The sequence below is a fragment of the Rhinopithecus bieti genome, unplaced genomic scaffold (genome assembly GCF_001698545.2).
Source record: "Rhinopithecus bieti isolate Rb0 unplaced genomic scaffold, ASM169854v2 scaffold_21626, whole genome shotgun sequence".
NCBI classification, from domain to species: Eukaryota; Metazoa; Chordata; class Mammalia; order Primates; family Cercopithecidae; genus Rhinopithecus; species Rhinopithecus bieti.
This window is the reverse complement of record NW_016810801.1, coordinates 320,999-331,764: the sequence shown is the minus strand read 5'-3', so window position 1 is coordinate 331,764 and position 10,766 is coordinate 320,999. Positions and strand designations below refer to the sequence as shown.

Below are 10,766 nucleotides of genomic sequence, written 5' to 3'. Positions count from 1 at the left end.
GCTGTCCAGTCCTTCAGGGAATAGAGTTCTACAACTGGGAGAATTCTACCTGCTATTTCCTCAGGACAACTGTAACATTCAGGGGACCTGTGCATACCTAGGTGATAAAAGCTATATTTCTCACCTATGGGTGGTAACTTGGCTTTTGGGCTTACCCTGAACTGTGATAATAGGGAAGGAACTTTACTTTCCATATGCAACATTTTCAATTTAAAATTGCTGGAACGGTACAATTGACTGTGAAGGAGAGTTGAATACCAATGTCAGCACCATTCCCACTCATCTGAGATAGACTCCATGCCCTTCCCTAAATCACAGGGGCTGAAGCCTGGGAATGATATTTTCCAGAATTTCTTGCAGCAAGGTTTCAGATTAGATTTAATCCATGATGGGCACTAAGGTGTGATTAGAAAGTGGGCAGATGAGATCAGATGGGTTCAGGGTGATGGGGAGAGATCTGTGAAAGGATACAATGTACAGCTAGATAGGAGGAATAAGTCCTAGTGTTCTATACCACTGTAAGATGACTATAGTAACAAAAATACATAATTTCAAATAGCTGCAAGGAAGATTTGAGATAATGAATGTGCTAATGACCCTGATTTGGTTGCTGTACATTATACATATGGAAACATTACTGTGTACCCCATGAATATGTTCAATTAAAAGTAGTTTTACAAAATAGTCCAAAAAAAGAAGAAGAAGAGCGGAAGCAAAATCAATATTATTGCTCCTCTGGCAGTTGTGGGCAGATGCATGGGTTCTGGCCTTTGCTTGTGAGCCTCTGCAGTGACCTGCAGGTGTTAACCTCGAATGATCTGTCTCTTGCTGCTGGCAGTTGTTCTATCAGTGATTGTTCTGAGACTTCTTTTGTATAAAATGGCATATTCTTTATTTTGCATACTTTAATTTCAGAACAAAATGAACAAAATAAACAAAAAACCCCAGAATACATAACATCCAATTCTGCTGTCAGAGTAGGGAGGGAATGGGAACTCGATACCCTTGTTTCCTGCCTTCAACACAAGGACAGGAGGAAAAAACGAAAACAAAAACAATAGACAGCAGGAGGAACCGAGTGGGGCTGCCATGGAATCCATGGGGATACTACACAATGGTGAATTTTCCAACTATGAACTCCTAATCTACTTCTTCCACGCGAGACTCATCCTTGTCACCCTCAAGAGGGGCGATCTCATCAGGAACCACAGCACTGTGTTCCTCTGCTGCCACTTAATCTTCATTGATACCTAGACCTAGCTTGATCATGCAGTAGATGCAGTTGGAGTGGGTCTGGGGATCCTCAAGGGAAAAGCCAGAAGAGAGCAAGGCAGTTTCTAATGGCAGCACCACCAGGTCCTTGACTGCCTTGTCATTCTTGTCTGCCTCAGCCTTTTGCTGCAGCGTCTCCACAATGGGGTGGTCAGGATTGATCTCCAGGTGCTTTTTGGCCATCATATAGCCCATGGTGGAGTTGACCCAAAGTGCCTGGGCTTTCATGATCTGCTCCATATTGGCTGTCCAGCTGTAGGTGCTGGTCACAATGCAGCAGGGTGAAGACACAAGCCTACTGGAGATTGTCACCTTCTCAACCTTCTTATCTAAGATTTCTTTCATGAGCTTGCAGAGGTTCTCAAACTTTGCCTTCCTCACTTCCATTCTCTTCTTCTCTTCATCCTCAGGTAGTTCCAGACCCTCCTTGGTAACTAAGACCAGGCTCTTCCCATCAAACTCCTTGAGTTGCTGCACACGTAGCCGTCAATGAGCTCAGTCATATATACCACCTCGAAGCCCCGCTTCCCCACTCGCTCCACAAAAGCTGAGTTGGCAACCTGCTCTTTGCTCTCACCAGTGATGTAATAGATGGACTTCTGTATCTTCTTCATGCGAGAAACATACTCTGACAAAGAAGTCATCTCATCTCCAGACCAGGAGCTGTGATAGCACAGCAGCTCAGACAGGCGACATTGGTTAATGGAATCCTTGTGGATCCCAAGCTTGAGATTTTTAGAGAATTTCTCATAGAATTTCTTGTAATTGTCCTTGTCTTCCACCAGCTCAGCGAAGAGCTCAAGGCACTTCTTAACAATGTTTCTGTGAATGACTTTCAAGATTTTGATCTGCTGGAGCATTTCTTGGGAGATGTTCAGGGGCAAATTCTCAGAGTCAACCACACCACGAATAAAATTGAGATACTCTGGTATTAACTCATCACAGCTGTCCATGATGAACACACGACGGACATAGAGTTTGATGTTGTTCTTTTCTTCTTGTTTTCAAAAGGTCAAAGGGAGCCCAATGAGGAATGAATAACAATGCCCTGAATTCCAACTGACCTTCTACAGAAAAGTGCCTGACTGCTAAGTGGTATTCTCAGTCATTGGTGAGGCTCTTGTAGAATTCTCCATACTCCTCTTGGGTGATGTCTTCAGGGTTTCTGGTCTAAACAGGCTTGGTCTTGTTTAGTTCTTCTTGATCAATGTATTTCTCTTTGATCTTCTTAGTTTTCTTCTTCTTACCCTTACCACTGTCATCCTCCTCATCTGAACCCACATCTTTGATCTTGGGCTTTTCTTCATCATCTTTATTTTCCTCTTCTTTCTCACCTTTCTCTTCCTCTGCCTTATCATCACTAATTTCTTTCTCTCGTTCCTTCTCCAGATAAAGGGTGATGTATCCCAGCCTAGCAACTGAGAGTGCTTCTTCACTACTTCTTTGACCCGCCTCTCTTCTGAGTATTCTGCCTGATCTTCTTTAAGGTGGAGGGTCACTTTGGTACCCCTGCCAATGGGTTCACCATGGTCAGCATGCACAGTGAAGGAACCTCCAGCAGAAGACTCCCAGGCATACCATCATCATTGGGCTTTGTGATCACAACCACTTTCTCTGCTACCAGGTAAGCAGAATAAAAGCCAACACCAAATTGCCCAATCATGGAGATGTCTGCACCAGCCTAAAGAGCCTCCATGAATGCTTTGGTACGAGACTTCCCAAATTATTTGTGAGATCAGTTTTGGTCGTGTCAATGCCTGTGTCTACCAAAGTCAGGGTACGTTCCTGAGTGTTGGGGATGATGTCAATTTTCAGCTCTTTCCCACTGTCCAACTTGGAAGAGTCTGTCAGGCTCTCATAGTGAATCTTGTCCAAGGCATCAGAAGCATAGAGATCAACTCCCGAAGGAAAATCTCCTTGTTGGAATAGAAGGTATTGATGATGAGAGACATGAGTTGGGCAATTTCTGCCTGAAAGGCAAAAGTCTCCACCTCCTCCTCTCCATGGTACACTTCCTCAGGCATATTGAAAAGAAAAGGCTTGCACATATTAGACAGTAAGGTGGGCTGACTGTCCAACACACAGGCAGCACAAACGCTGCACCAGAGTGACTCGAGAGCCATTTTGTGACTTTTTCAACTTCCGGGTCCTCCAAAAGCTGGGGAGAATCTGAGAGCTGGAGGGAGCTCTCTCTAGTTCTTTCCTCCTCATCTCTTCTAAGGATTTTGTTAGCATCTGTTTCCCTTTTTATGTGAAATACCTGGAGTATATTTTTCTGACTGATGCTGACTACCCCTAACAAGATTTTACATAAGTAAACATGTCTATGAGTGAGACAGAATGTAAAACATTAGATGTTTCAGACAGAAGCCTGAGGAGGGCTTTGGAAAAACTATAAACTGCCATAAATATTGCTTTTGATTAAGCAGCTATTTGGGGGACAGAGAGCCTATCAGCATTTCTAGGCAGTCACTGTTTCATGTGAAAGAATGTATCAACTATTAGAACGTAATTCTATATTTGGAGTGCTACAAAAACAAACAAAACAACTCAGGATACTATTTTGTTAATGGAAATTCCTGAAAACAAAGCTCAACAAAATTGTGGGAGATGGTGATACTTGAAAAACAGAAATGATTCTAGAGGATTTTAAGGAGAGAGGGCCAAGAAGGAACTTTACAATCTCCCCTGGTCTCGGGATGCTCCCCTTTTCAGGCCCGTGTGCAAATGCTATCTTGTCAGCAGGGTCCTTGCTGAACGTTGTTTGCGATAGTACTCACCTTTCCCCTACCTTCACATATGGCCCCAGCTTCCATCTCAGCTTCATGTCTCTCCATGTTATTGGTGAGTGTCTTGACTATAAGTTGTCCAGGTTCTTGGTGTTTTGAACAGAGAATTGGACAAAACGCACAGGAAAGCAAGGGGAGAATGAAGCAATGAAAGCAGAGATTTATTGAAAATGAAAGTAAACTCCACAGGGTAGGAGTGGGCTGATCGACAGCTCAAGGGCCCTGGTTACAGGATCTTCTGAGGTCCAAATATTCTCTAGAGATTGTCCATTGGCCACTTGATGTACACCCCATGCAAATGAAGTCGTGGCCTGAGATCAGTCTGATTGATTGTGGAAAGCAACCAATCAGAAGCTGAAGTGAAGTTACAAACTTATACCCATGCAAATGTCTAATTGCCAATTAGAGGCTAAATTGAAGTTACAAAGTTACATGCCTATGCAAATGAAGACTTGGCACACAATTAGTCTGACTGGTTGTGGAAAGCAACCAATCAGAGGGACTTTCAATTTTCCATCTGCCACACAGCAAAAGGGGAGGGAGGGAGTTGCAAAGGGAGTAGCCTCTGGTCCTTTTGTTACTTCGGCGTGAAAAGTTGGTGTTTTCCTTTCAATTTATTTCTAGGAAGTCAGTGTGAATCGGCCTTAGGTTCCCTGCCTCCAGACCCTATTCTCCTGCCTCAACCATGGTATATGGAACAATCTGATACCTTAACTATGTATTTTACTGTTTGTCTCTCCCCACTGAATTCCATGAAGTTAGACATGTTGGTCTGTTGTGTTCACTGCCATATCCTCAATAACTTAAATTGTACTTGGCACCTAGAAGGCACTCAATAAATACTTGTCGAACAATTGAACACCACTACCCAAGATACAACCACAGCTAATTTGTTTTCTTTCCTTCTTATATAAATGATATTTAACAGTTCTATATGGAGGGAATCTTAGATTCTTAGTTTGTTTCTATTTATATTTTTCCCCCATTCAGCCTGAAGGAGTGCCCCTCAATGGAAAAGAAAATGAAGATGCTCATTATTTTTCAAGGACTTTAGGTGTGGAGTGGATGGGTGAGTGTAGCATGGTACTTAGCACTTGTTTAGTCTTCTTGCCCTATTTCTTGCTGGGCTGTTATGCTGGTGTCTGAAAAGAGAAAGATACAATTAAAACTGAAGTAAAATTATGCGTCGCTGAAATGCCTGAAAGATGTTGCTTACTGAGACAAAGCCATACAGATAGTAGATATTTCTTCTACCTTAGGAGGCAGCAATCTGCCTTCTTCAGGCTGGGGTTAGGCACAGGGGCCTGAGTATGAGCCAGGAGATCCATCACCTGGAGCAGGAAGTGGCAGAGGGTGTCACCTGAGCGGGTCCAGCAGGGGAAGACAGCATGACAGGCTCTGTCCCACAGCCAAGAGGACTTGGTTTCCAAACAACAGCCTGTATGTTTTCAGGCACACAGGAGACACTCCGTGGAGACTTTCAGAAGGGGTTGAGAGGAATTTAGGAGGCAGGGGCTCCCACAGAGCCTGACAGTCCTGTATTCTCACTATTATTGTAGACTCTATTGTGCTGTCAGGCTCGGGTGGCTTGAGAAGCCACAGATGATACCTTTGCTGCTGCTGCTGCTCCTACTGCAGTGGTTGGAGATACTGTTACCATGTCCCTTCCCCCACCTGGTGTCACCCCCGTTCTCCCACAAATATGGTACTATGGCACCTTTTAATATGGCTGCTGAAGAGAATGTATTATGCTAATTAGATACTTGGTTCTCTTTAAGGTCTTTGTCAAAGTGGTATTATTGGGCTCTAATTTGCCAGTAAACACAAATCCTAATTGGAGGTCTGAAATCTTATGGCAACACGTGTTGTCCAAACAATCCAGATGACTGAGAACAGCCCTGTCTGATAGGACTTTCTGCACTGAGGGGTGCAGCAGCCACCAGCCACATGTGGCTATTGAGCCCTTGAATTGTGGCCAATGGGATAGAACTGGAATTTAAATTTTATTTATTAATCATTTTAAATAATATGAATTTAAAATGTTAGTATCCACATGTGGTAGTGCAAATCTAGAATATACATTTATGTTTTAAAGACTATAATCTAAATGAAAACACAAAATTTAAATGCAATTGTAATTCTTGGAGGACAGTAGTCTAGGCGACATCTGGCTTAAGACCTTCTGTACCTTTGTTCTCATGACCACTGATGATTTTGATGGCTGATCCTTGATATTTAGAAAAGGGTTGCTTTTGTCTTATCCCAGTAAAAGGATAAGCTTATTTGCAAATTAAGAAAATGACCACAAGGTAATCCCAGCACTTTGGGAGGCCAAAGTGGGCGGGTCACTTGAGGCCAGGAGTTCAAGCCCAGCCTGGGCAACATGGAGAAACCCTGTCTCTACAAAAAATACAAAAAATAGCCAGGCGTGGTGTGGTCCTATGGTCCCAGCTACTTGAGAGGCTGAAGTGGGAGGATTACTTGAGCCGGGGTGGTGGAGGTTGCAGTGAGCTGTGATTGTGCCACTGCACTCTAGCCTGGGCAACAGAGAAAGACCCTGTCTCAAAAAAAAGAGAAAGTGACCACAGGATAAAGACATTGTTATTAGTCGAGGTTCTCCAGAGAAACAACCAATGGGACACACACACACACACACACACACACACACACACACACACACAGATTTATTATGAGATTGGCTTACATGATTAGGAAGACTGAGAAGTCCCATATCTGCTATCTGCATGCCTGGGTCCAAAGGCCTGAAAACCAGAGAAGTCAATAGTGTAGGTTTTAGTCCAAGGGCAGGAGAAGACCCACATCTAAACTTAGACACACAGGAAGCAAAAGGGGCAAATTCCTCTTTTTTCTGCCTTTTTGTTATTAACACATTGGATGATACCAGCCCACATTGGGGAGGGCAATCTACTTTATTGATCCACCAATTTAAATGCCAGCCTCATTCAGAAACCCCCTCACAGGCACACCCAGAAGTAAAGTTTAATCTTGGCACCCCATGATGCAGTCAAGTTGACAGGGAATTAACTTTCATACCATTCATCCAGTGTATCAGCAAGAGATGGATTCTCTGGATGTGCTGAACCACTTTCTAAACCTCAAAGACTGATGACCAGAGCCGGGATTGTGATGCATTCCAGAAGGAGATGCTCCATGAGGGCCCACAACTGGCTGGTCACCCTCTGAAGTCACCTTGACTTCACTGCCTATAATGTTTTTAAAAAATCAGGCCGGGTGCTGTGGCTTACGCCTGTAATCCCAGCACTTTGGGAAGCCGAGGCGGTGGATCACGAGGACAGGAGATCGAGACCATCCTGGCTAACACAGTGGAACCCTATCTCTACTAAAAATACAAAAAATTAGCCGGGCATGGTGGTGGGTGCCTGTAAGTGGGGAGGCTGAGGTAGGAGAATGATGTGAACCCAGGAGGCGGAGCTGCAGTGAGCCAAGATCGCACCACTGCACTCCAACCTGGGCGACAGAGAGAGACTCCGTCTCAAAAAAAAAAAAAAAAAAATCAGTGATAATCACCGTACCTAAGAAGACAATTACTGCATATTGAATTGTCACTATAGACCAGGTGTTTCGCTATGTGTCATTTTATTTTTCATTTAATTCAAGTTTGCAGTAAGCAGTAATTTTACCCTTATTTTATACATGGATCAACTGAACCATGCTGCACTGGTCTCATAGCTAGAGTGAAGCACTTGGCCTTGAACTTGGGACTTTGGTTCCTAAAGACAAGATTCTTCTTCTGTGCCACCTAGTCACCAAAGATACCCTGAAGGTAGCTTGAGGAAGTCAGGAGATGTAGTTTTATGCACTTGCATTAAGATGAACCAGCTCTTCTAAAGCAACAAAGTATAAACTACCATAGTTCCCCTAAAGCATACACCCACTTAGGTTTTTGGCTTCCATTTTATAGAGCATATGTTTAAAATGAGATCTTCTGCAGAGTCCTCTTGTGAGCACTTTCATTGTCTTTGAGAGATTTATCAAAAGATATTCATTTCTACCAGGCTCTTCTCTACAAAGAAACTATTTGTTGTTCACAGAGGCCCTCCAGTTGCAGGACTGGGGAACAACCACAGCATTTTCTGGATAGTCTGAGTGAGCAGAAGTGAGTCCTTTGGGCACACAGGTTACATTTGGTCTTGGACTTTGCTCAAGTGTCAGAATGCCAGAGCAATGATGCTGCCTTTCGCAGCTGTACAATAAAAGAGTCACAAACCAGAAATTTTATATGACTAGAGGTAAGGTAACAGAGTGGTTGACATTTTCCCAGCAGTCCTGGCCCCAGGAATTGTGGGTGGGTTATTGACAATAAGCAGAGAATGCTGCTGAGAGGAGCCATTTCCAGAGCATCTGACGTGATGTTTTAGTTTTGAAGACATGGTCAAGTCACCTTAGTGTTCAGTCTGGGGAGAAGCCTGATATGGTTTGGCTGTGTCCCCACCCAAATCTCATCTTGAATCTCATCCATAATTCCCATGTGTTACGGGAGGGACTTGGTGGGAGATAATTGAATCATGGAGGCGGTTTCCCCCATATTGTTCTCATGGTAGTGAATAAGTCCCACGAGATCCGATGGTTTTATAAGAGGTTTCCTCTTTCACTTGGCTCTCATTTCTCTCTTTGCTGGCTGCCATGTAAGACTTGCCTTTGCTCTTCCTTCCTCTTCTGCCATGATTGTGAGGCCTCCCCAGCCATGTGGAACTGTGAGTAAATTAAACCTCTTTCCTTTATAAATTCCCACGTTTCAGGTATGTCTTTATCAGCAGTGTGAAAAAGGACTAGAATAATACAAAGCCCTTCTGAGCTGTGCCGTGTGTGATCACGTTCCTTTGAGCTTTCTCTGAACAGATTCTGGATAATGGTCTCAGAAGTGCTTCTGACTCAGATTTTACTCAGCAACCATTTGGATCTGAGAGGAGCTTTCTTTATTTTCAAAAGAGTCCTTTCTGGCAGAGTGGGTTGTGGTGGAGAGAGTGTGGATTTTGGAGTTGGGCAAATCTGGTGTCCTTCCTGTCAATATCCTTGCTTAGCCCTGTGACTTTGGGGAAGTCATTCTCCCCCCAGCTTTATTGAGGTGTAACTGACACATAAAAATTGTATATATTCAAGGTGTACAATGTAGTGACTTCATATATGTATACATTGTAAAATAATTATCAGGGTCAAGCTAATTAACACATATATCACCATTTTTTGTGTATGTTATGATAATGCTTAAGATCTACTCTTCTAGCAAATTATAAGTGTACAATACAACATTATTAAGTAGAGTCATGCTGTACATTATAGTTATGCTGTTCATTAGATCCTCAGAACTTACTCATCTTCTTTCTGCAAGTAGGAAAGTCATTTCTGAATGGACAACTGTAGTAGAGCCTTCTGGTGTTACCATATCTAGGTATTAGACCATGGGGGGAAACAAAAACTGAGAAGCCATGTGGCACCTGGGAAACTCCACTGTACCCTTGTGAGAAGATGAGAGTGAAAAAGGCAAATAACATGTCAGAAAGAGTTTTGACCCTGCAGACTCTGAAAGGATCTTCAGCACCCTGAGGAGTCCCCAGATCACACTGAGAACCACTGTTGTAATATTTCAAATCTGTATTTTAAACACAAATCTGTATTTAATTTAAATAATTTAATTTAAATACAAATCTGTATTTTAAATACAGGTGTCCTCTCTGTCTGCAACACTCTTCCTCAGACATTTTCATCTCTCACTCCCTTAGCACCTTTGCATAAGAAAGGGTCTTTGCTACCTTTCTTAGTAAAGTTTATCCTGACCACCCCATTCAAGTTGCAGTCACTGCCCCCCTACCATCACTACTCAAATTGTTCCTTATTCTGCTCTATTTTTTCCACAGCACTTATCATCTTCTAATAGTATATTGTTTATTTATTTATTTACTGTAATATTATATAATTTACTTATTTACTGTCTATTCCCGTTAGAACATGAGTTTCATGATGGATTATTTTGTTCATAGATCTATTCCCAGCAACTGTAACCATATCTGGCATGTAGTAGGTGCCCAACAAATATTTCTGGGAAGGAAAGAAGGAAGGAAGAGAAAAAATTCCATGAGATTAGATATGTTTAAAAAATATTTTACTTTTATTGATGAATAATTATATATATTTATTAAGTACAATGTGACACTGTGATATATGTATACATTGTAAAATGTTTAAATCAAGCTAATCTACATACCTATCACTTTATCTACTTACCATCTTTTTATAGTGACAACATTTAAAATCTACTCTTTTAGTAACTTTTAAGTGTGAATACATTATTATTAACTATAGTTGACATGCTGTGCAGTAGATCATGAAAACTTATTCCTCTAGGCACTTTTATTTTATTTTACTTTAAGTTCTGGGATACATGTACAGAACGTGCAGGTTTGTTACATAGGTATACATGTGCCATGGTGGTTTGCTGCACCTTTCAACCCATCATCTAGGTTTTAAGCCCCACATGCATTAGGTATTTGCCCTAATGCTCTCCCTCCCCCTGACCCCCACTCTCTGACAGGCCCCGGTGTGAGATGTACCCTCCCTGTGTCCATGTGTTCTCATTGTTTAACTCCCACTACAAGTGAGAACAAGCAGTGTTTGGTTTTCTGTTCCTGTGGTAGTTTGCTGAGAATGATGGTTTCTAGCTTCATT

General features: G+C 42.4%; 1 pseudogene; it reads right to left on the bottom strand.

Annotated features, from left to right (window-relative positions):
* Nucleotides 1-1,140: 1,140 nt before the first annotated feature.
* LOC108542687 (heat shock protein HSP 90-beta pseudogene) lies at nt 1,141-3,305 on the bottom strand (annotated as a pseudogene).
* Nucleotides 3,306-10,766: the final 7,461 nt, after the last annotated feature.